The sequence below is a fragment of the Saccoglossus kowalevskii genome, chromosome 5 (assembly GCF_978046115.1).
Source record: "Saccoglossus kowalevskii chromosome 5, keSacKowa6.1, whole genome shotgun sequence".
Lineage (NCBI taxonomy): Eukaryota > Metazoa > Hemichordata > Enteropneusta > Harrimaniidae > Saccoglossus > Saccoglossus kowalevskii.
In genome coordinates, this window is record NC_140645.1 from 19,415,464 (window position 1) to 19,443,013 (window position 27,550).

The 27,550-nt window shown below is 34.4% G+C and overlaps 1 protein-coding gene across 6 annotated transcripts in view; it reads right to left on the minus strand.

Annotated features, from left to right (window-relative positions):
* Positions 1-27,550, minus strand: part of LOC100374488 (rho guanine nucleotide exchange factor 11-like) — a 212,501-nt gene that overhangs the window by 140,916 nt on the left and 44,035 nt on the right. The gene's annotated exons all lie outside the window — the stretch shown is intronic.

The window sequence follows — 27,550 nt, forward strand, 5'->3', positions numbered from 1 at the left end:
GGATATTTACCATGGGCTAAGAGGTCATAAACATGAAGAAAATGTACACAAGCACTTAGTATGGACTAAGAAACAACTAATTTGAGCTCGATCTGATCCGTTTTTACGAGAGAGACCAGTACAAACTAACACGTACTAAGTATGTGCTAACAGTAGCTACACTTCTGGGATTCCATTTGGCAACAAAATACTATTCATTGTGCATTTGAAATATACACAACTATTCATTTCAGTACATGTATTACATTTCCTACATGGCTTGCAACGAGAGTGCATCCAAAGGCTTTGTCGAGAAAAAATACCTGATGAGACTGTAATACTTCCCTGTTTTACTGCAACTTGCACTTACTACAACTTGTAAATTGCTGATGTATTTTAGTTATGGTTACTGAACTGAGAAATCCAGATTAAAAGAACTGGCAATTCATAGTCAGTTTGGCCACTTCTTAGTTGTTACTGTAGGTCTTAGATCTCATCTTTGTATCGAAACAGTTAGATATACTCGGCCTAAAACACCAATCATGAAGAGAATTTGTAGCCATTGCAATATGAATGCCATTGAGGATGAAATCCATTTCTTGATGGTTTGTCCCAAATACCACTCTGTGTGTCAAGATCTATTTGCACAAATTAAATTCACAGATCAAATACTAAACAGCCTTGAAAATTTCATTTACTTGATGCAGACAGGTAATAGAAAACATATAGCTAAGTTAGTATACTTTGTTTTTACAGCATTCAAAGAGCGTAATCAGTGATTACTTTATTTACACTTTACTATGTACCTGTCAAATAATTTTTTTTCAATGTTATTTTGTACTAGTTTTTGAAGTATACATTTTATTGCTAGTCACTGATAGAAATTCTGTATTTCTAAAGATGCAATAAAGTACATCATTATTATTATGACGTGATATGCAAATATAGTACCTAGGTACGAGTTCACCACTACCACTGAAGAGGAAGTACTCACACACACAGTAAATAGTTTCCCCTCATTATCAGTGGTTTTTAAAAGGAACAAGGAACCAAATTCAAAACAACTACAATGGGACAGGATTTGTAATTAACAAGAATAGGTGATTTTCCGTTCAACTACGAGATCTCGCGAGATGCATGAAAGATGCGCGTCGAACGTCTGCCGCAAAAATCGAACGATTTGATTTTGAACTCAAATTTCTTTATTTCGTAGCTCACATCGACAGGCCGATCTTCGACAGAGGAATATTGATTCCGAATACCCTCACTTAATCGAAATTGTCTATCATCAAATGTGGACAGCACATTATTAAGCATGGAAATGCCCCCAAAACATTTTCGCGTTTATCGAATCCCACGCGATGTTTGACGCCACTACGACGCTATGACCTTTGTTTGTCCTGTTTTTACGTTTGATTTCACGCATAACGCGTGATTCTCGCAGTGAACGGAAAATGGTCTATTGCATTATCCAGTTCCTGCGAGTTCTAAAGTTTAAGAAATATTTAAAGTTTGAACATGAACAGTCAGAGAAGGTCAGAGATTTGGTTCCAAAACTGCATTGATTAACAAAAATGGATGCTACAATTGCAGAAATACTTGATTTTGATGAATTTTTAGCACAAAAAAATAGTCGTCATTTGGCCAACTTGAAATCAACTAATGAAACAAATGAACGTGCATATGCCGCACAAAATATGTGAAGTTTGAATGTAATCAACTAGGCATGCCAGGTATACAGGTGAAACCAGACAAATGAAAGCACTGACCACACAGAGTTCAAAACACAACTCACTGTTTCCAGACTGTGTCCGAACAGGGACTAATAATCTACACCATCTTATACATGTGTTAAAATCATATATGATATCAGCTTTGATAATTTAAGCGTGATGTTCATTCTCACTGTTAATATTACCCATTTGGTATTGAAAGCAAGACATAACTAATGACTGAACTAATGACGCTAAACTGTTCAATTCTCACATTCAAAAATGCGAACTGATATTTCAACAGCATTAGTGTATGGATAAACTTTCCGAAAAATAACAATATGCTATGTATACCAGGGACGGCAAATAAAGGGGTACGAGTTGTGCTGACTGTCATTTTTTTGTTCATAATTTCAATCCACATTATGCTCAACAATATGTTCTGCGCAACATGGCGTATCTTTAAAATAGTAGCTAAATAAATAAATAGTAAATACTTTAAAATTTAAAGTAAATACCTGAAAACGAAAATTCATTTTTTTTTGTTTTTTATTCTTATTTTATAAATAGATATTGAAATATTAAAATATATATTAGAAAAAATGAAAATAGTTCATTCGAAGAATTCACTTCAGCAAAGGTGTTATTGTATTTTATTCACTTAGCTTTTTAAAATGTAAGGAAGACCTTGATATATCTGAGTGACATTCACACATACAGGAGTACAAGCCACAGAGAGGTCACTACTGAATATCAATGTTGGTATTTATGGTTTCAAAAGTAAACAGACACACCTTTAGAAAAAAAGACTGAAAATATTATTAAAACTTCCAGCAACTATTATTTCAGTGCTTTTCAGTATTACTAACAGTTAAGCTTAATTACATTGCAGTGTGCAGAAATTAATTTTGGAGCATACAGTCAAGGTAACTGACAGAAATCAATTTATCAGTTTAGCGACAGAGTTACGTAGTTACTGCCGTTGACTTCTACTGGTTATGAGTTGATGAATTCGTCAAATCAATTTAAAATAATGAACGTACATGAACATGTTCGATATTAATGAATTAGTAGCTTGCTGATATGTGTGGAAAAGTAGCTTGCAAATCTTTCTGCGGGTAAGATACAACAGAATGATTACAAATCAAATATACTAGTAGTACAAGGAAGGTAAAATTTATATCAAGTTTCATTTGAGATTAGAATTTTTTTACTCCTACTGTACTATTTTTCCCTAAAAAATAAGGTGATTTGTTACTGTACTGATGATTTTTTTTCCAAAAGTCTATACTTTGAGGGAATACACTGGAGACACACATGGGTTGAGTACAGTAAGGGTATGTATGGATACACAGTTCAATAATCACTCGCAATGTATGTACATACACTACAAAAGACTCGGGAAAATATTTCTGTAATTGGTTAATGCATGAAACTTACCATTTGTAGAAAAGATAAAAAAAGACGAGAAGAAATTCCCACATGATGGTATAGTACGAGAATCCCGGAGGAGTTAGGGTAGTTATACAATACGCTTAACAACAGTGAACTGCCCACTTGGTGTGAACTCCGTCAGAAGATTTACCGATTATGAATAGTACAATGTAATGAAGATTTATAGGTTTAACATGCACACAAGAATAGCAGAACTCGGAGGCATTATTTCCATTTGTCTTATCTGAATCCGGGTTCACCGCAAAGCGTAGCGTGACGGTCCCTGTAAAAAGGGGGCGGGGCTACTCAACGAGGTAATAAAATGAGGCTCCAGCATTCACTTTGGACAAACATCTTCACACTACAGCAAGCAATTTAATGTTCACTTATCAGCCGTGATCAGATCACACGGCTTTGCATTTTAAATATATTGTCATGTACTAGGTCAGAGTTATTGCACGGATTAAACAGTTCAGTTTGCTTTGAATACACCAGAAATATATCCAATAATCAGGATGCAAGCCCAAATATGCATCAAGGATTCCAGGAAAAGGAGTATCACGCACTGAAGCACCAGGATATTGGGAATGGGAATATGGGAAAATACAGCAGAACTGATATCCAGAAGAAAGACCGAATTCCCGAAAAAATTATTTCCAATAATCTGGAAAACCAAGCTGATATTAAACAGCAGATTTGAATACAGCTATTTCATCAGATGCAGAGGTCAAGTAATTGTGCGTGGTTAATCAGACTTGATGGAAACGAAATATTCAATTTAAAACTTTTCTTTCGATGATTCAACTGGTAAATTTGAATGAATAAGTTAGAATAGAGAGGGCATATGTGTTGATTAATATATCCCTGGGTTTACAAATGGATCTGAGCAGCGGATCAGCGTAGACTCCCCAGATGGAAGGAGACAGCAAACACAGGATTGTGTAAGCCAGACAAAAGTCACATCAACACAGACGAGAGGATGATAGCGGTGATTTCCAACAGATGACTCCAAACATGATAAAACAAGAAACACAGATGTCGAAACTAGTCGGGACAGAGAAGCCGTATCAGCATGGATCCTGGAGTTGAGTACAGCTTCAAGCAGACCACCGGGTCTTCAAATACAAGTTGGCAGCGACTGATCTTTGGGCTCCGGGGTGAGAGTTTGTATAGCAACTATTCTGCCTAGTTACTTCATGTTATAAGCTGCAGCTCTCTGCCCAGAAGAGTTAGGAATTTTCCATTGTCAAATTGGGGGAGGAGGCACTAAAAAAGTTATTATTCTGCAAATTTAAAAAACGAATTTTTGCGTCACTCAAATTTAATAAAAAAAACTATCAAAATATTTTTTTACAGGAAATAAAAATACTAATGCTGCTACAGACAGGTTACAAGTTGGTAGTCCCTCACAAAATGTACTTACACACCCCCGGACAAGAAATGATTTTACATGCTATTAGTTTCCATTCTAGTTAACATGAAATGGATCCTGGAGTAAAAATACAAAAGTATTTCACTTCAAAAATTTCCACTTAAAAATAACTACCCTACATAAAAAAAAAAATTAAAAGGAATTTATGATTTCAACAGCCGATTTTCAATTTTTTTCAGGGTTAAGACTTTAATTTAAGCTCGGAGCGTTTTAATTTAATGAAACCACTACAACACAGCTGTGCAAGATGGTAAAATGATAATTTTCTCAAATCCTGATAATATCAGTCGTGATTGACGAAAATTCCAGTGCTTGAGATTTTAAGATTGGTGGTATATGGTATATTGGTTTTTCAACACAATGCCTGTCGAAGCAATTCATGGAAACTTTCAGTAGGCAATGTGTTATAACAAACATAAACCGATGTCTCTTGCGTCTCTACATCAGCAAATACTATATTTGCTTTATTAGAAGTGAATCTCCAATAGAAGTGCACCCAAATAAAAAATTTCATTCAGTGTATTGTAGAATCTGATACGTAGTGTAAAATACTTTGTTTTTGCTGAAATAATGATTCAGTGAAAATAAAATCCAGTGAATATTACTTTTATCCTATACTTTACATTCAACTCGCCAAAAATCAGTGAAAATAAATTCCGTACAACACACTGAAAGAGTTTTTTCAGCGAAAATTAATTCCAGCTAAAATAAAGTATTCCACAGTACTGTAGTTTGTGTTCTTTCAATAGAACAAGGACAGAAGCTGTGTGTCTGAAGTGCAAGAAGAATGGAAAAAAGCGAGTCTTGCTAATAAGTAATCCTGTAAAATCTGTATTTGAAGCCGCAGCTTCTATCAATATGGTACAACGTAGAATGCAACAGAGGGAAGGCAGTTTCTATTAGAGCATCTACAGATATGAGAAACGGTGAATTTTTAGTTCTCAAATGTTCAAAAAGAATAGGTGCGACATATATTAAGGATGCAGTTTCTAATAAAGATTTTACGATATAGCTGAAAAATTCACGCTTTGAGCAAGGGAATCTTGGCGATACCCTTGTCTAACAACACAAGTTTGCATTTTTAATGTAAATGATACATCACCAACTGTTTGTCGGCATGGGAACTACAGAAGGTATAGATGGTATGGACATTTTACTTTTGTTGTCCATGCTTGTCACATGTTTCATAAATGCTTGAATGACAACATTCATTAACGTAACAGATTATGACATTACCCATCTGGTTTTAGGACAAATTTTCTGTCTCAGTTCACTTGTCATATACGCAAATGGACATATCAAGCTACTGTAGAATACCTGGAATTAATTTTCACTGAAAACTCGTTTTGGGTGTTTTGTATGGAATTTATTTTTACTGACTTTTGGCGAGTTGAATGTAAAATATAGGAAAAAAGGTATATTCGCTGGATTTTATTTTCACTGAATCATTCCTTCAGTGAAAATTAAATCCAAGCGAAAAATAAAGTATTTTACAGTATACTGTAATTCACTTATCAGTGGTATTTAAATTTACTGTTTATTTCTGTGGAAAAAACTTTAAATATGATTGAAATAAATTATGACTAAAATTCACAATGTTTATAAGTTAATAAAAATGGTAGCAGAGAATATCCCACAGGAGACCTAAATTATGAAAGTCATAGCAACTTTTATAATATTTAAGGAAGCCAATGAAACACCAAATTGTGTTAAATCTCAGCAGGGAAATGAAATGGTTTACAGTACAACTGTGAGTATAAGAATTGTACACTAAAACAGGGGTCACATGAATTATTAGTACCAGAGCTGTGATCATAATGCAGAAGTCTCAACCTCCTATGGTAATGTTTACACTTGGATACCTTATACATGCTAAAACATTTTACACAGTGTAGCTGTACCACAAAGGTCAATTACAAGAATTCAAAAACAAAGCAAATATTGTCAAAAATTGCTTTTTAATATGAAAGAGCCAATCAAAGTTAGGTCGGAATAGAATTTATTAAACATAATTTAATTTATTTGACAATGATCGGCATATACTTAAAAAATAAAGTATATTGACATATACTAAGCCCACTTAGGAACAAAAATGTTTAGTTCTTATTTGTTTACTTCCTGTTCAGACAAATCGTTAGGCACTGAAATAAAAGTTTGAGGAGTACAACAATTAATAATGCAGTCATTGTTATAAATTATAAAAGCCTGAGTCTTTATTTAAAAAAAAAAAAAAAAAAAAAAAAAAATTAAGCCTAAGCCAGTGTAACATGCATAACTAAACGATAACTGATGATACAGAAAAATAACATTCCACTTTACGATTTATAAATTAATGAAGTAATTGTAGAACAGGGACGACATATTGGTGAGCTCCGTCACTAGATGTGATTCATCAATTTTTTTTTTCATTTGGGAGTATTCTCATTGTACAGTTATTAAAAAAATAAATTCATGGTTTGTTTCTCTTATATTTCCTTGCACTGTTTTTATTTGGGAATTATTTTTGAATATTTTTGTTCTGTGGTTAATCTATGGTTAACTCATGCAAGTTCAATGAATGTACATTAAAGCGCGGTGGTCTTCGCGCAGCGCGTGTTCGAATTTCATGTAAATAAACAATGTATTTTACACGCGTTGTATACGTTGCTATGAGTCCCATATCGAACAGGACGCGGCGTGACAACTGCCGCTCTTTAAAACACAAACATGCAAATGATACTTTTCAAGAAAACATCACATAAGAAATAGTTTCACAGCAACGATTTATAAGATCCTATTAAAAGGTGGCGGTCGTCGTGTCGCGTCCTGTTCGATGTGGGTCCCATAGCGACGTATACAACACGTGTAAAATACATTGTTTACATGAAACATGAACATGGACTGCACAACGATAACCATTCTTTAAAGATGGAACTGACATGATCATAAAATGCGTTACAGTGCATGAAAGAGATCAAAAGTGAATAACGTGGGCAGAAGATAACGGCAATTACAACTTTTACGATGGTGATTTGCTGTGAATCCCAAGAAAGTTTATTGCCAGAAAAAAGCCTCTGCTATATAAATTCAATGCCACACCAGTTAGAAATATGTCTGTTGCTATTTTTATTTACTTATTTGTTCGTTCGAATCATCATAAATTATTATTCACTATTGTCGGAAAGAGAAAAGGCACTACATCATGTAATAGTACAGTGGGTATAAAAATGTAGTTTACATTACACCATGGAGGTATGCACTCAAACGCATTATTGTGATTGACAAAAATGACACGCAGGGGTTTTTCTAGAAAAAAATTGCAAGAGGGAGCACTGCAATTCAGCAGTGCCTCCATGTAGGGGGAGGGGGATAGGGTTCTCTCTACCAGGGTGTGGAGGGTTTTTGATAATTCTAAGTTAAAATGGAGCATTCTATGGCTTCCTTGGGGTCAAAACAGGTCACAGTTGAAGACTGTGGCCACATGTGATCTATGGTCAATCAGAATTTTATGGTTGCCAGAGGATCTGCTCCCCAGGGTAAGGGGGCGCATGGCCATTGCATGATGGCGTCCCTGTTCCCTTGTTTAAAAAAATCCCTGACATGAATATATCTTATCATTAAATACTATTACGCATTTAAATTTTAATCTCAAAATTATCGATATGTAATACTTTTATAATTAAATGGCCATTTTTTAAAACCCTTTTGCAAGGCTATTTGTGTATATTTTTTATAATATCAGAAAAATGCTTTGTTTTGCATCAATCATGATAGTTGTAATCTCAAAGACCTGTTATTATCTTATAATTAATCATTTAGAAGATCACCATCATCTGTGACCAAATAAAGTTGGACTAGAGTCGATCTCGGTAATCTGATAATAATTTATTAACTTTGAACTACAAAATAAAGGTCATGTGCATTCACAGAGAAAAGTCACATGACAATTTCTCTGGATCAGGATAGAGGGCAGTGTTCTACAAAAAAGTGTGCAGTGAGATACAGGTATTACCTGGTACGTCCAAATTGGAAATTAAAGATGTTTAATTTTAACTTTTAATTATCCAGTCAAGTCAATGTGAAAGTACACAGGGCTGACAAGTTTAGGGTTAAATCTAATTCAAAGTTTGTATAGAATAACCCTTATCTGGTTAAGTCAATGCAAAGTATATGGGACTACATGTGTAGCAGAATAAGGGTTGAATTATATTTCACTTTCCGGGTTCATTAATTTTGTGAATTTCTTACGTACACATAAATATCCTGTGATATCTATGGCTAATTTATATATCTCTACTAAGGCCAGACTTTTTTTTTCTTTGTTTCGTGAGTTTTCATAAGGCAATTTTTTTGAGGAGGGCGGAAAAAAAATAAAATTAATTCTTTTTTCCATTAGATTTGTGTTATTCTCAAGGAAATGTAAGTGAGATCATTGATCGGAGAGAAGAAATGAAATAAAATTTTATTCCATGTACAAGTATAACCTTGTTTCTCATCTGCGCGAGACTTCAGTACTTTGATCATGATACTCCCACGAAAATGCAACTTGGATTTGTTATGCGGCGGGCGGTAAAATAATGAAGATAAAAATAATATTTTTTTAGCTATTTTTTGCGCTTACAAATCGGCGGGCGCGAGAAATTAAAATTAAATTTTATTTCATTTTCGGCTCCTGTTCATTCGGCAGGTTCGCGAAACAAGGGATAATAAAAGACTGGCTTAATCAAAGATATCTATTTTGTCACATACGTCATGAATTATGGTGCAGACAATACGGCCAAAAATGACAGACTCCTTTACAGCAACTAACAAAGTGATACAATGGAAAGGATGTTTAGGTCTCATCATCACAAATAAATGTTTCATAAAACACAAGAAAAATGAAAAAAAATAACAGCAGAAATTTAGATATACTAAATTTAGTTCAAGCCCAGATGCCCAATTGCTTTATTAGAATGATTGTTGGAGTCAATCCAAAGCTACTTATAAGACTGCGATTGATTGGTTACCGAACTGTAACATCTAACAGTCAGGCCAATTGGAGAGTAGAATGATTGTTGGAGTCAATCCAAAGCTACTTATAAGACTGCGACTGATTGGTTACCGAACTGTAACATCTAACAGTCAGACCAATCAGAGAGTAGATTGTTTGTTGGAGTCAATCCAAAGCTACTTATAAGACTGTGACTGATTGGTTACCGAACTGTAACATCTAACAGTCAGACCAATCAGAGAGTAGATTGTTTGTTGGCAGGTTTATCAACATCTCAAATTCTGCCTTGTATCTATGCTTCAACTCAAAATGTAAAGTCATAGAATTCAACATCAGAAGAGGACTGTATCTAGCAGACAAAAAAAAATTCAAACACTCCAGAGAAGAGGGCGCACTACATTTGATCCAAGTGACTATGACAACAATCACAATGCATTTCTACAAAATTTCCAACTTTGGTAATCATTCATAAGACATTGATAAATTGGCTTGGGCAGAAATAAATTCACAAACAAAATAAGGTATTACATTCATACAGTACTTTTGAAATATAGGCAGTAACTAGTATGTTACAATGTAACAAGAGAATGACAGCTACTCATCACTCATGGAAAGATTAGAAAGCAAATACTTTGAATTTCTGTATGTAGTATGCCCTCTAGAGGCAGGCATGAGAAATTGTAAACAGACAATTTGGACAGTTGTAAACAGAATAGAAATGTCAGGAAACTTCTCCTTGACTACTATGTACCAGGGATTAATTTGCTTTACATATATTAGACATAAAACATTTATTTAAAGCGGGTAAGTAGTCACCTGCGCATGCGTCAAATGGCCATAACGCGTCATTGTTTACAAACAAGCTTCTACCCATAAGCCTTTGTGTTTTTAGCTTGTGTTGTTATCATCGCTTGGGACTCAATTCCTGCATGCGCAGCTGACGAACCTCTCGCTTTAACCCATAAATCATTGTAACAGTACATACTGGTACATGTAAGTGAGGCAAATGGCTCCAATTCCCAAGACGCGGAACTGATGTCACAATAAAGCCATGCATAGGCTTTAACGATGCCAAAAAAGCCAAAGCATATGTGAAGACATTACAGTAGGACTGACAGGATAAAGGTTAAAGTAAACATATTTAACATTTGCATTGGAGTACTGCTTCATGGCAGTTTAACTTCTGCACCATTAAAGTACCACAATGGCTGCTATTTTGAGTTGACAAGTTTTGCATGACCTGCGTTTATTTATATGTAACATCATGTGAGACTATGTGTGTTGCATGAAGAAACATGACATAAAATGACTTTTAAAGTGGCCCGCGACTCTCATACTGTCAAAAGACAAACTTTTGCAAATTTTGAGAGTCAGCGAAAATCTTGAAATTTTGTCGCCCTGGTGATAAGTACATATATTCCACAATATATGCAAATTCATTGCCTCAGGATGTCAATAAAACTGTACAAATTACCCCAGAGTGCAATTTGAAAGAATGATCTATGGGATCAACTAATTACATGTACTGCATTCTATTAACAGGTTTGAAAGTTTGGTTAATAAATTGTAGGGTTCATATACATACCTTAAACTGTAAGGAGCATTGGAAATATAACACATAACCGGATATGAACGGAGTCTACCAGGAAGGGACTCACTCCGGACAAGGTAGATGGAATTACGTTTCATTATTGATGAAAAGTAATCAGTTTAGGTAGCAAAAAATGGATTTGATTGAACCATGAACATAGATTCCATAGATAGGTAACCTCGGAGAAGTTTTTCAAACTGGAATAAAGTTATTTCATGTCTGGAGAATGACAGAGTGCATCATCTGGAGTTCGTGGGATTATTCCAGGTTGGTTATCTCCCTGCCAATCAGTTTTCTTGCCTCATGATGGTACAATTTACAGCCCACAATTTATACAATTCAAAACGATTCAGAAATATGACCATGTATATGCACGGTAGGTTGAAGTTAAATACAAGCATTCCGTATTCTTATACAGCTCTTGGCAAACAAAAAGACAGTGAATACCGTAATTGCGTCATCTGGAAAAAACATATTAATAGTGGTTCCTATACAGCAGAGTGCGAAATTCCATGAAGTGCAAAAAATTTGATGTAGAATGTATATCAACCAAACTGGCATGTCAACAGAACAGTCAAAGAGCAGTCCATGCTGTTTACAGTCCATCGGATCCGATACGATGGAGGAAGTTGCAAGACTTCACACTCCAAATGGATACAATAGCAACAAATCAGACCACTGAAACCTAAGCCGGAACTAAGACACCTGGATTGAAAAGGGTATATTACTAATACAAGTATAAACAGAAATCAGACAATAACCTGATGCATGATGGGAGTTTTAAAATCTGTAAAGGTCACACATCCTGGCCACTTTGTGTGTATATCCTGCTGTCACATAATTTTTGCCAAGTTAAACTGGTTTTCATCAGATTTTATGAGATAATCATTTGCTGAAATCTAAGAGGTTAGTATAAATACAAAACCATAGATTGAATGCGTTGAAAAACAAATTGCAACAGGATGATATTTTTACCAACATACATGCATTCAGCAAGAACTCTCACAAAGTCTTCTCATAATCTCAATATCATCGAAAATCAGCTTAAATTCCCATAAAAAAAAATTGACAATCTACTGTAAACCAAGGTAATTCCACAAGAAACAAATTTGTCGTCAGGAATTCCAGAAAATCATCAAATTGCCAAAATTCCTAGCACTAAAAATTAAGTTGTTTACAATGAATTCAATAGTTATTATAAATATTGAGGCTGAACATGTTAAAAATAGTTGTCACCATGATCATAAAACTGCAAACCTCGAAGGGAAACTGCTTTTTATTTTCCAAGCTGATCTGAGACATCTATTATGCAGAAGTTGTTACAATTACAAGGGATTTGTTTCACTCTTCACATCGAACACTCGGTGGTTAACCTCTGGTACTTGTGTGAATATGCTCAAGTTAAGGCACCGTGAAGAAAGAGCGTAAACATACCCGACTGGTTCCCGATACAAAGCTGTGTGCAACATAGATTATATTGCCAGCATACAATATGCGAATAAAGAAACTTACACTTTTGAGGAAGTACACCTGTTTATTTTTACAACTCGATTTATTACTTTTGTTCGAAAAGATTTTTAAATGAAGGTGACAGTGTTTTCACCGATTGTTAACGCTCTTTTATGAATAGTATTTATTGTACAAGTTAAATGTACTCCGGCTGTGTGTATTATGTGCAGACATCCACTTTATAAATGGCTCTGCAGAAAACAAGTAAAAAACAGCCTGAAAAAATTATGCTATTGGAATGATTAAAGATTAAACAGACATTTTTAACTTTTGAACCTTGAGCACCTTAATTTTTCCCATCTGAGTTTTGGTACAATATATTGCCTATTTTTATGTTTGTTTGTTTTTTATTGCTTTCAACCAAATCACATTTTTTCTACAATTCTTGAGTTAAAAATTGCTTTGATTTTGCAAACAATTCTCGATATTGGTATCTGAAAGCGATAATTGCTCCATAGAATTGCTTGCTAAACAAAATTTGTCTCTTTTCCTATCTATTCATTAAGAAAGTTGGAGCCAAACTGCAAATTTACTACAGACTAAGGACTGCTATTTTTTTATTCTGATAAAGTTTTTATTTTCTGGTTATAACCCTGTTGGTAACATGAGATGGAGTATTGTACTCTACATAATCAGCTGTTTATGATTTGATAATTTCACAGTAAAAACTTTATAACATGTATGGTACGATTGTTTTCAGTATAAAATAGACTGTACAGAATAAAGTAACTATAACCTGCCAATATTTTTAGTTGATAATGAATCTAAACTCAAAGTTGACACTAGGGGGCGCTGTTCATAGCACAATGTCATCATCTGATAATATCATCGAGTGATGGAACACTCAATATCTAGGGCAATATTTACAGAGGGCAAAGCACTCTAACATTGATAATAAACATACCTATCAAAGATACAAAATATAGTTAAAGTACTTGATTATCAGCTCCTGAATACCTCTGTTGACCTATATACACAATAAAACACTTTAATATGACTACCATATTTGCTCTATTCGTAGCGGATGTACTTTTGCAAATTACATCTAGATTCTATGGTCAAAATAAGTAATATTTAAATATTCAAGTACACAACCAACAATTTTTGGTTTAGATGCAATTTTTTTGGTCTGTTACAGAAGAAATATATCATTGTGGATGAATTTTATTCTTTCTTCAATTTGACGATGATCGAACAATTACTTTTGGAGGTGGGTGGATTGTGAAAATTTTTTTTTACAGGTTTATAGTAGACAAACCTCTTGAACCTGCTGCGTCTTGAAGCAAGCACATTATGTAAATTACAGGAGAGTATGAACGACTTTTTTTATTTAAAGTGTAACATCAAATGTATCTCAGTTTAAAGCGAGAGAGTCGTCACCTACGCATGCATCAGTTGGCCATAGCGTGTCATTGTTTACAAACAAGCATCGACCCATGAGCCTTTGCGTTTTTAGCGTGTGTTGTTATCGTCACTTGGGACTCAATTCCTGCGTGTGCGCAGGTGATGACCCTCTCGCTTTAAGATCATGCTTTTACACCAACCACCATGTCTACCTGTCAGCTTAAAGTGCCTGTGCAACGCTCACCCCTCACGTTTCCCATTTTAGATCTGTGTCTCACTGAAAAGGGTAGTTATTGATTTTTTTGCTGAAAATGATTACTCGTATCCAAGTAAATTTGGGATATTTCTCGTGTTGTAGCCACGCCCACCTATTGTGAAACGGTCTACTGTTTCCGGATTTCCGACTCTCGCCGAAAGTGCGCCACCAAATGACAAAATGTGAGAGGAAGTCATACCCTTGAGCCGTAATAACACTGGTCGTTCAGTATACTTTTAAACGATATACATTTTTCGGTCGGCGTTTTTTCTTCTTTTTTTTTTTCTATTTTTTTTTTTTCTGAGAGAGAGGTTTTAGATGTTGTGTCGTGGGAAGTTGCAGTGAAACGTATAGCCATAGTGTAAGTATTCACACATTTCTAATCGATCCGAAGATGCGACATCACTTAACCTTAGATTCATTCAACTGTCCTCGTCCATAAAAAAACGACTAGGTTTAAAGAGAAACGCCGACAACGTAAACCTGGCGCAACACTTTTGAAAGAAATAGATTCTGGACCAGCCCAAGATCACCGAGGCGAATTTCAGAAGAGAGAGAGACGTCCGGCAAGTGTTTCAAATCAGTTGACTTTTTTGCGATCCTGATTATCGTTTTATAGAGACCATTTAGTCCCTGTTAAGTAAAAGGTAGCAATAATTTTGACAGTGACACGAAAACGAAGCGTTGGACAAACAGGAAATTACACAGCCCTTACACACTGCTAACTGTTTTCATTTTCGAAGGCTAAAAGTTTCTGAATTGTTTGGTGATTGGTGTTGAATGTCGAATTCACACCTCTGTTCTTTTTTACCTCCATGCTTGCAGCTTGATCTGCGTAATAATTTATGAAATAAGAATCCGGGCTTGGTCAATGTGTTTCTACCAAATAAAGTTTTAATACGATGTTATAATCACGACAATCACGCCATGGATCAAGCTAACTCGAATCCACTCTGAATTTATCTGTATGTGTGTCGATCTCGATTATTGTTGTCATCCAATTAAACGCCGCTTTCAACACACTTGCACTCGTCGTGACCCGACGCGTTCACCTATTTCAACAAAATGTCAATTTATTTCCACGCGGCTGTCATTTAACTGTGATTTGTCGTTTTTTTAATTATTTTATAGTGATCACTATAGTCTAATGTTTAGAATGTCAAAATATGTTCTCTTTTATTTTAATTTTGAAAGTTTTACTCAGACGATCGATGAAATAAAACAGTGTAGTGACATGCCTAGTAACCTGCTAAATAACGATATAATTCCGACGTCAAATTGTATTTTGTCCAGCAACAGTGTACAAACGTGCACTGGTGTCGGTGACGATCATGGTGACCAGCTACACCAGAACGGAATATTTCGCATCTAACTCAACCCCATGCAACAAAAATTGATACTATGTGTTCATTATGGTCCATTCTTCCTCGACGAACAAGTACATAAGTGACAATATAGTCAAAGACGAGAAAACTGCACAAGAAATTTGCCTTATTTACACGTATCGGCAATGCAAGCTGCCATGCGACTTCCCCTTCTGACGTCACAAGGGGAATTTCTGTATGCAAATAAGAAGCTAATGAGGAGCCTCGTTTTAAAATACACAAAAATGAAGTTGCCGTAGATTGAGTTTAAAACACATTTTTTCACTTAAAAAAATAATTCATGCTTAGAAACATAAAAATTAATAATATTTATTTATCGATTGATAATTTTAGGCGTGAAAATAGCAGCCATTTCACAGGCACTTTAAGTACTCCATTGGACAAGTTAAATTTCTATAAACATGTCAACTTGTGATTGGAACATTAATGTAATTTTACATATTACAGTGAATAATAAACAAAAATAGATGTCTGAGGCTGCAAACTACCGACTACTGTCTCGCATGTTAATTCTTTTATACAGGAACTTTGCATGTGGGACAGAATGAATGTTCACACCCACCTCTTCAGACAGTTTTGAGATTGTTGTTGTGAACATACCTACTTCAACAACACAAGGCAGAATGTTGCAATGATTGTAGAGATAACATGTACAAGACTTGATCCCTCCAGACAAACTACTGTAATTTCCTGTCTTGAATGCCTCCACTTTAATATCTTAATTCTTATACGTAAACATTATCGCCCACTATTGTTCACATTCCCTATCTTTGCCCCTGTTATCCAATAGTGGGCATGGCAGATACTGTAATGTATCAGTTGTTTAGCAGCATTTTTTGTTTAACCTTGTCTCTGTATTATCTAAACTATTTTAATGATACATTGTTATCAAGGCCAAGTATTCCAACTTGACCTCAGTAAGTCCATCATGGCCGGATCAGGAACATGAACCTTTGACACAATATCAGGTGTGATTTCCCTATGTGATTTTTTATGTTTGTTCCAAAAAACATTTAGAGTAAGCAATGTATTGTGGGTAAAGTAGGAATATCAAATATTTTTTTTTTTTTTTTAAATGAAACCATATTTAAGATTGAGTTTTGTGTGTCAGGCAAGTTTATCAAGGGACCCTTCGTTAATCCGGGATTTCATTCAAGTATAGATCCAGTTATGTGCAGGATAAGTTTGGCTTAACAGTTCCATAAATTTTGATCTTGAAATTTGTTTTGCTATAATGCTTTACATACACAAAGCCAATAAATTAAACAGACTAAATGTAACTACTTTTGCTTGGAAATTATTTTTGCTGAAGAAATCATTCACTGAAAATAAAATTCAGCGAATATACCCTTATTCCTATAATTTACATCCTTCAAAGATCAATAAAAATAAATTTCATACAAAACACACTCAAAACGTATTTTACAGTAGATAGAAGAGAAGTTTTTCACAGTAGTGGGTGTAACCGAGACATGCATGTCTGTTATGGGCTATTCCAGTTTACATCTGTCATCCCCCTAGTGTTGATGACAATTCAGTTACTGTTTAAGGTGGAAAAACAGATTTATTACTAACAGTAATTCCAGATAAATGATGACATGTGCACATACATTGTATGAGTTGACAGAATGAAAATAAACCCTATACGACCCAGACACTGGCAAAAAATGCACCATGAGTTCTTTCACTTGGTTTAAAAGGTGCAAATATGAACTGAAAAGACCTAATGCTACTGGTGGGTGGGTAGACGAGTACTACGTGTAAATATGTAATGCAAAGTGTTAGCAAAATCACGGTAAGCGACCACCATTCATCAAAATTTTCAGAATTCTGGTGGTGGTAGAAATGTCAATTTTTATTTTCCTTCACCTGGTTTTGAGCTACATTTGTTTTAAAATGATGTTGCTTTGATTTTTATTTGATTTCTTCTGCCCGATTATTTTTATAAATATTATTTCTTTCTGTAGATCTGTAACCCGAAGCCCAAAGTTGCTGGTGGAAATGTCAGTGTATACAAACATACAGTCAACTATAGAGGGCAGTATATACAATACAACAAAGAAACCAAGAATATTAACTTGCAGACAGTCCAAATGGTCCTAACCCAGCCCACACCCACGCATATAGTCTGTGTAGCTTTTACACCATTGGGCATTTTTTTATCATACTATCCCTATCATCAAGTAATGGTGTTCAATATCAATGTCTTTCCACTCAGCTCAGCTGGAGGCCATCCATAATCAGACATTCACTCTAGGAACAAGAAAAAACGACACCAGATATGTGAACTACTGGGTCTGAACAGGGACTACAATTAATAATTTGAAAGCAGTTCATTTAGATACAACATTTTTTTTGCAATTTTTTTAATCAACATTTTGACTAAATTGGAAGTAATTTCCTACTATCCACAAAATATTTCTTTCCCTTTACTGTAAAATATTTCTTTTTTGCTCAAAATTTATTTTCTCTGTATGAATGCTCAGTAAAAATAAAATTAAGCGAAAATACCTTTCTTCGTATATTTTAAATTCAACTCATTAAAAATCAGTGAAAATAAACTCCATACAAAACACCCAAACAAATATTTGCAACGAAAATTAATACCAGTGAAAATAAAGTATTTTACAGTACTTAATTTTGCTTTTGGTGTTTACAGTATTTTCTATTCAAAATTTGTGTAAAATTAGTTCTCCAAAATCTGTTTTCTCCCCACCAAGTTTAAAAGGTCAAACCCTTATAATAAAGTTTGTTTTTCCAGAGTTAATATTTTTTTTTATTTCAGTTGGTAATTATAGACATGGCAGGTATAGAGCTACATGTAAAAACTTGTCAAGCACTAATCACTCAGTAGGAGTAAATTAAGCCCATATGAACCAGTACTGATTACAGACTGACCTATACCATGAAGACAAGTGAATGCTTTCAGTATCTCAAAAGCAAACATGTGCAAACACATTGCATAAAAGAAAAAGACGCAGACATTTGCATCGGATGAAAACAATTGAATTTGAAAAAGTTATTTGTGTTGTAATTCAATGGGTAAAATGCAATACTGTGAATGCATACATTATTCATTGAGTTTTAATTTCACTATTTCCGCTGATAACTGAAGTCTGCTGAATACAATGCACATGAACATGTAAAATTTCATTATAACTCATTCACAAAAAAAATATAAATTAAAAATTGAAAAAGAACTGATGAAATATCGTGAATTTTATATTTGTAATGGTAATGAAACTTAATCAATGATTGCTTGTGACGATTGCATTAGTCAATGTACCATTGTCAGTGCGTGGGTGGGTTTGGCGCCCGAAACTGTCGAAATTTTTGACCGCCGAACATCTGCGAACACCAACAGAAAAGTATCGAAAGAAGAGCATGCATAAACACTTTCTCTGTGATAATATTTTTTAGGAGTCCTTAGGAATTGTTGTTGTATGCACTCGGAATCTTGTTAAAGTTACAGTTGCTAATAATTAAAACATGTGAAATTTGTGAAGTCAAACGTTCATCTGTTGAATTTCCGGTTGTGAAATACGTAAATTTACCTTTCACACCTAAACAAACCCAGTGCACATGTGTGATGACCGTAGTTTCATAATGCGCATATATTTTATGGTCACATTCAAAATCGGTGAGGTTATATCATACTCCGCTAACTCGTTACTTGTGTAAACAATCGCAAACTATCATCGACATCAAAGATGAGCTAGACAATGTCCTTATCAGGATTAATTTGGGTTGAAACAAAGGGAAATAAGCCAGTTAAGAGGCTTAAGTGGCTACTTGATATGCGTCATGGCTCCTTCCGTTAGTACCTTCCATGATATGACATATACACTGTTTGTTTACACAACATCTGAACATGCATAATTAATGTGGCCCTTCAAGTAATGTGATGATACTCTGTGATTTTAAATATTTAAAACTTTCAAGACAGAAGAGTTAGCTGTGAGTGAGACCATCAGTGCTATCAGAAAATGACAGCCGTGATACATACCCGCTAGTTATCATGCATATCATGGAGCAGACACATTTGCATGTACCAGTTTTACAGACAAACTGTCAAATTCTTATCTTTTGAAACACTGTAGAATACTTTATTTTTCGCTTGGAATTTATTTTCGCTATTTTCGCTGAAAGGATGACTACGTGAAAATAAAAAATCAGTGAAAATAAATTCTATACAAAACGCCCAAAAAGCCTTTTCAGCGAAAATTAATTCCAGCGAAAATAAAGTATTCCACAGTATTCTGTTCTCTCTCAAGAAAGGCTCAAACTTCGGAGCTGATTGGGCACCGAGTTTCATAAAAAATATGATGAAATTGCCTTTATATAAATATATATTATACAAGAATAATCTTAAGCTTAAGGAAAACTAGAAATCTAAACAATTGCTATGAATGCTTCCATAAAGTTCAAGTTTGCCGAAGTGTAAATGTTATAGCGAGGGAGTTGTCACCTGCGCATGCGTCAGATGGCGATAGTGTGTAATTGTTTACAAACAAGCGTCTACCCATGAGCCTTTGCATTTTTAGCGCGTGTTGTTATTGTCACGCAGGTGATGGCCCTCCCGCTTTATGCGTGATTTCAAAGTCCCCAGGATAATCAACAACTGAACTGAATAAACTTAAAGAGAGTCAGTGACCCATTTTTAATTGTTTTATTTTGAAAGATTATTGTTGTCTTTTATTATTCTAGGTTCTAAAAATAGTTGTTTTTTTATTTTAAATGACTGTTTTGAATATTTTTCAATGAACAGTTGCATATATTTTGTAAATAGTATATCAAAGACCATTTTTTTTTTTTTTGATTGTCTCTCAAAGATGAAGCTCTTCATATTTGTGGAAAACACAGTTCTCAAAAGTTTCTGAAACTAGTACTGACCATCCTTTTAGACCGTCGATCATCAACATAGTCACACAGGAAAGTTGTTTGTTTTAGGGGGAGGGGATAAAAGTTAATTCTGTATAGCATGCCTCGAAATCATAATAAGAATTAGGCATCGAAACATTGTTTTTTTTTTGTTTTTTTTTATTTTGACTATGTGAGACATGTCATGTTTGAGCTGCAGACATTCTCGCCGGTCAAACAATACATCGGACAGCAGGAGGGTAAAAAAGTACATTGGACAGCGGGAGGCGTCAACGACCGCTGAACAGTAAAACAAGTATGATACAAATACATGATACAATAGAGAACCCCCTTGTCATTATTCAAGTATTTGACATTTCAAAATTTCACATTAAGAAATTTTTGTTTAGGTACGGGGGTCAGGACAAGTTACGAATGACTTACATTTCACATGCCCCAGATGGCCCTTTGAAACATTGCACATTTTTTTCCTTTTTGCAGGTAATGTTTGGTAACAGGACAATTGAATATATATTATATCGTATGAAAAGGATTTTATTGCAAACCCATCAATTTTAATAAATGATTCATCAAACGTTTTTATTTTTACTTATTTTCTTTGTGATTATTTTGACTGGTACATGTAGGTAATTAATATACTGCCATAATATTATTGTATTGTCTGGTTGGGATATATAGATAATAGATGTAATGAAAATACCGGCCTCATCCAGATCATAATATCATTTTACATTTTGATGTGCTATTGAATTTTCTCATTATATGGAATAAATAACAATGAGACAAAAATTTATCCCAGCCACAAGTAATTGTTAACGATGATATCAGACATGATAAACCTCATTATGGACACAAAAAAGGGTATAAACATTTAATTTAAATTCAAATATAAAGATTCAGATAAAACTAATCAATTTTGATTAGCAATTTCAAACAATCTGATATTAACGCAACACTATCGTCTTAATTGCACATGCGTGGTGGATGCCGTCTCATATACTGTTCATAGCGACAAGTTCTGAAATGGCTGCTATAAAAACTTTTACAGGAAAGCTGGTAAACACGAAACATGAATAAAACCAAATTATGTGTTAGGCTTGGTTATAGTTCAAGGTTTTTTGAGAAAATAATGCAATGATTAAAACCATGAGCTATAGGGTTGAAAATTACAGTCAGTTTAAAGCAACTGCATATAGACCATTTGATAATGGTTGGCGAGCTGAAAATGTTTTTTTCTGAGCACAGTAACGCTTGTGATTAGAATAGCTATGTTATTACAATTTCTACAAAATGATCTGAATTGCCAGAATGATATTTAACTGCTTCTCTTGATTTACTACAGGAGTAATAGGTGACTCTCACCACAGTCCATCTATCCCCGGTCTGGAAACGACTAGTGTTCTTTTGTCTCGAACCGCAGTGCGGGTAAACAAACCGTTCACACGCGGGTCGAGGGAGTCAGGAAGTCAGATCTGATTTGCCAGAATGATATTTAACTGTTTCTCTTCTCTTTATTTACTACAGGAGTAATAGGTGGCTCTCACCAACCAAGATACACTGAAGTATATGTACAATGTAGGTAAAAAACACCAAGAGAAGAGAAGAAATCAACACTCATAATAAAGGAATGTGAACAGTTCTGACGACAGCATCGCTGAAAGTTGAGAACAGGTCAATTGTAGTACAAAATATCTGGTATCAAGTGGTAAAATTCATTTACCAGTAAGTGCTTTAGCAAGACAAAAACAACGAGGTCAGTCCTGATTATAATCACTGTAAAGTTGGGTGTAACTTTAATATTAGAAACCTGATTGACTGCATGATCTCTTCCACATGGTGATTTTTTTTTTTTTTTTTTTTGTAGACTACCGTACTTTATCATGATCACAGTCTAGGTATCCGGAAATGCCTCCACTGTAAAGGGAGACAGCTGTCAAAGTTTCAATGCCAAGGTCAACAACCATCAGCTATTGAGTGTTTTCTAAAAAGGGTGCTCATACAATGTACACTGTAAAATCTACATTGAAGCAAAGACCTTACATTTGACCTGAATGAATGAACCAAGCAGCTGTATTTATTACTGTAAAAACAGTAACTTTCACTGGTATATAATTTCACTACTGTGGAATACTTTATTTTCGCTGGAATTAATTTTCGCTGAAAAGCTTTTTTGGGCCTTTTGTGTGGAATTTATTTTCACTGATTTTTGATGAGTTTAATGTGAAATATAAGACAAAAAGTATATTCGCTGGATTTTATTTTCACGGAATCTTCCCTTCAGCGAAAATAGCGAAAATAAATTCCAATCGAAAATAAAGTATTCTACAGTATTTTGATTATTCAGTGTGTTCTCTTTTTCAGTGAAGTTCCAATTTTTTTTTTTTTAATAAATGTTTTTTGTGCCGGTGACAGTTATGGACATTGAATGTCACTGTTATCTCTCCTGACTTTTTTTTTTGTATGTGCAAATTGCAAGTGCAAGTGCTGACATAGTGCATGACAGGGCTGTGAGGCCATCTTCCTATCAAATGGCAATTTAATGGGCTATCCTGGCGTCAACCAGGCTCGGTCGAACACAAGCACCTGCGGACCTTAACCAAGTATCCTCCAAAGTCGCATTCGTTAGTGAATGAATCTCGGCCAGTGGAATTGGCCTTCCCATTGAGTCTGTGGCACACTCACCCAGGGTATGGGTCGACCCTATTGATGTTCAGCCTAAGGTAGGATTTGAACTTGGGTCTACCGATCATGAGTCTGATGCGACAACTACTATACTACCAGTGACCGATAAGTTCCAATTTCTAATTGTAATCGCTGAAAGTGCCAATGGAATTTAATGTCCACAAAAATTACAAAATTATCAGTATTGAAACCCAGTGATTAATTAATATATTGGACCGAGCTCACATACTTAAAAGGTGGTCATCGTGGAGCAGTGGCGTGTTCAATATGGGACCCATTGCAACGCATGTAAAATAAATTCTGCTTGTTTGTTTGTTTGTTTACATGAAATTGGAACATGCGCTGCACAACGACCACCGCAATTTAAATTAGTGCTTTTCAAATCCACAATTTTTCACATTTCAACTTTTATTATTTAACTCTTTAGTTTTCAACAGAATAATGTCTATCCAGTAAGTTAATTCACATATAACATGGGATTAGGCTCATCCGAATCTGCTGCTTTATTACCGGATTACTGGCCCTGGCAACAGTTGTTACGGAATCATTAAAAATAGAACACAGATATGAGGGCAGGAACAGATTTCATGTATGAAATATGGGTCAATACTGGAACAATAATTTTTCTAGATATTCTAAAAAAAATTTATAAAGACAGACATACAGTGGAAAATTATATCCATATCATTAACAAAGAAAGTATTAAAAATACATTAAAAAAATTGCAAAATGTTATATTTAACAAATTGTGACATAATAATATTTTGGAAATTCATTTTGAAGCCTACGCCTAACACAAGTAGGGAATGCCGTAGAATGAGGAATCTTTTTGTTTGAGAAGGTGTTTTGGATCCATTTATTAACCTGTATTTAAAAACATTCTTTAATAAATCTTGTTTTTGTGGTAATGAATCATTTTTCAATTTTCCCAAGAAAGAGGAATCTATTTTTTTGGCTTTAAAACTAAGAACGCAGGGAGTCATGATGACTTTCAATTATAATTTAGTTGCAGCAAAAAAAAATTTATTTTATTTTTATAAATATTGATAAATTTCAATGTCAGTTAAATTCAACCAGACTGTAGTGTGTAATTATGTCTTTTGAAAACCACACAATGTTGTCTATTGAATATTTGAAACCTTTCGTTACAGTTGCGTCGCCAGTAATACATGTCGTTCTAATGAGAAACCTCTTGTTTCAGTTTGAAGTGTGAAATTTATAAATATTTCTAAAAATGAAGTATAATGGGTCTGTTACATCAACAGTAATATATTTGGTTAATTTAATGCTGAATTTTGCAATCATTCATTAAAATTGAAAAAATGTAACAATTCGCAGCACTGAGAATCAATACAATATAATTTGTTGCAAGTTGAGTCGCCTCTGGGGAATGAGTCCAGTTTATACTGAAATTAGCCCGCTATAGTAAATTTTACATTCATGACTTGGTTCAGTAAGTTTTCCCTTGTAAGTACCACCCCCTCAGGGTGGGTGACAGATAGAGCAGTAAGTGGAACTATGCAATATATTAAAAACGATATCGTTTTACAGTATATCAGATGGTTGGGTCATGAACTTTAAAGCATATTATCTATTGTGCTCATATTATATTAAAACATATTAACCATTTATCAATTGTTATTTACTATCATTAACCAGGCTAAAACAAGGATACATGTATTTTGAGGAATAATAATTTTAAGGAAAAAAATTAATATTTTTGTGCCAGACTATACATGTATTCACTGCCGACTGTTTTTATATGCAAGTTGCATTTTGCCACATACTGTAATATTAATTATTAATAACCAGAGATTAAGATAACTGATGCATTTCCACATTTGAGGGAAATATTTGCACCCACTATGAGACATCACTTCTTTCTATCTGGTTAAATAAAAATTAACTTTAGAGGACGCTTATGAGCGTAATCGTTTCATAATTGGAATTTGCGCTTCCTAATATGGTAGGATGAAAATACCCCATAAATTATCGCAAAATTACGGCATGCTGCAACTTATGGCGTTACGGTGACAGATGTATAATCATTAATGACATTTTCTTTCATTGTCTTAAGTTGAACATCATGATATTCATCACATACACAAACAAACTTGTGATTTGATATTTAAAATTGTGCATTTCATGAAACACTACTATGCTTATAGTGCTACAGAAATAACCGATGCTCAGGTCAGGATTTACATTATAGTTGTAGTGCGGGTGTCAGAGAAATTGGGGATAGCCCAACCCTAGAGAACGGTGACTATGATTCAATATTGAGTAATAGGTCATTTCCTCGTGCTGTGATGTACACTGAAGTTAGATACAACCCACACGATACAATGTACCGGTACTACTACATATAATCAATCAATACTCAAATTTCAAGAAGTTGTCGGCTGTCAAGTCATCAAAATTAACAAACTTGCTCACTTCTCGGGTTATAAACATACACAACTTGAACTAACAATCTTTATGACTGATGAGAATATTGTAAAATACTTTATTTTAGCTGGAATTAATTTTAACCATCCCTTTAGTGAAAATAGCAAAAATAATGTATTTTACAGTATTGGTTTCCCAAAGCCAATACCAAGCTACGAGTCAGGATATACTGTAGAATACTTTATTTTCGTTTGGAATTTATTTTCGCTATTTTCACTGAAGGATTGATTCAGTGAAAATAAATTCCATATAAAACACCAAAAAGCCTTTTCAGCAAAAATTAATTCCAGTGAAAATAAAATATTTTAAAGTATTTGTTAATAATAATTATTGTAAACTGCTTCAATTTCACTGTCTCACAAAATGATGTTGCTGTCAACATTTCTTGGGGATGCTATGACACATATCAGTGACATTCGTGAAATTTGGTCCCCACGAATGCCATAAAAACCTGAAATTGCCGAAATTCTACCCATGGTATTTAAATGATTTACAGTAATACTCCATCCACTACAGCCTCCCCTTCCCTCACCAAACACACATTTCATTTTTAATTCTGGGAGGGAGGAGATATGTACAAATCTTTAACAAAGTGTTTGTTTGCTAACGTCAAAGTTCAATTGCCCGGGAGTTACACTTTATTTTTCTTTACAGAGTACAGTAATACTCCATCCACTACAGCCTCCCCTTCCCTCACCAACACACATTTCATTTTTAATTCTAGGAGGGAGGAGATATGTACAAATCTTTAACAAAGTGTTTGTTTGCTACTGTCAAAGAAGAAACGACTGTCAGTAAGAAATAATGTTCAATTCACAGTTGCCCCGGAGTTGCACTTTATTTTTCTTTACAGAGTACAGTAATACTCCATCCACTACAGCCTCCCCTTCCCTCACCAACACACATTTCATTTTTACATCTAGGAGGGAGGAGATATGTACAAATCTTTAACGAAGCGTTTGTTTGCTACTGTCAAAGAAGAAACGACTGTCACTATCAAAGAAATAATGTCCAAGTCCAATTGCCCGGGAGTTACACTTTATTTTTCTTTACATAAAAATATACAGGATATTTATTTCTGAACTGATGTACATCCATTGTCACTGGATGCCTGACAATCAGTCATTTTTAACCTTTGACCAAGCCAAACTGTACTGATGTCATCTTTCACAAAGTAATTTTTTTTTTATATATATTTTCCCAGCAAGATCAATCAAGACCTGTAGGTAATGGAAATTATGTCCTGTTTTGAGATATCTAGGAGTTGATAAATCAAATTTATCAACTGTATATAAATCAAAAATTGGAATGAATTCTGAAAAATGTGACAGTTTTCATTCCAAGTACCTTCTGGTAAAGTATTAGCGTCATGTTGACAAACGTTTATGGGTACCCCGGTGACATAATCACCTTATTTGAGTCATATATTTACATTAAGCACTCAAAGTACCTATGTTCAGTCAGTATTGGAATGATTTAATTTTACTAAACAAATTTTCCTGAGTGAGAGAAAAACATGAAATATAGGGACTCTTGAAATGGCCATCTAAACCATTGTAACATTGTGGATTTGAAAAATTATCTGTTTTCTGATTGCATGAATAATGCAAGTATAATGAATATAATGTGTGATATCCTTTCCTAACTAATTTTTTGGCACTTCCAAAACAGCATGAACTAATGAACTGACAAGGAGGTATGGAGCTACCTAACCACCTGATGAGGACAAGGTCAATGACGCATATAAAACTGGAGATTAACTTTTAAACATACAAGTCCATAATTTTTTCCCCCAAAAAATAATTTAATAATTGTTTTTGTGATAATTTCTAACTAAATGAACATAATTTCCCATTACCAACATGTTTCGATTTAAATTAAAAAAAAAAAAAAACTTTACAATTTAATTCGTGAATGGTGAATAA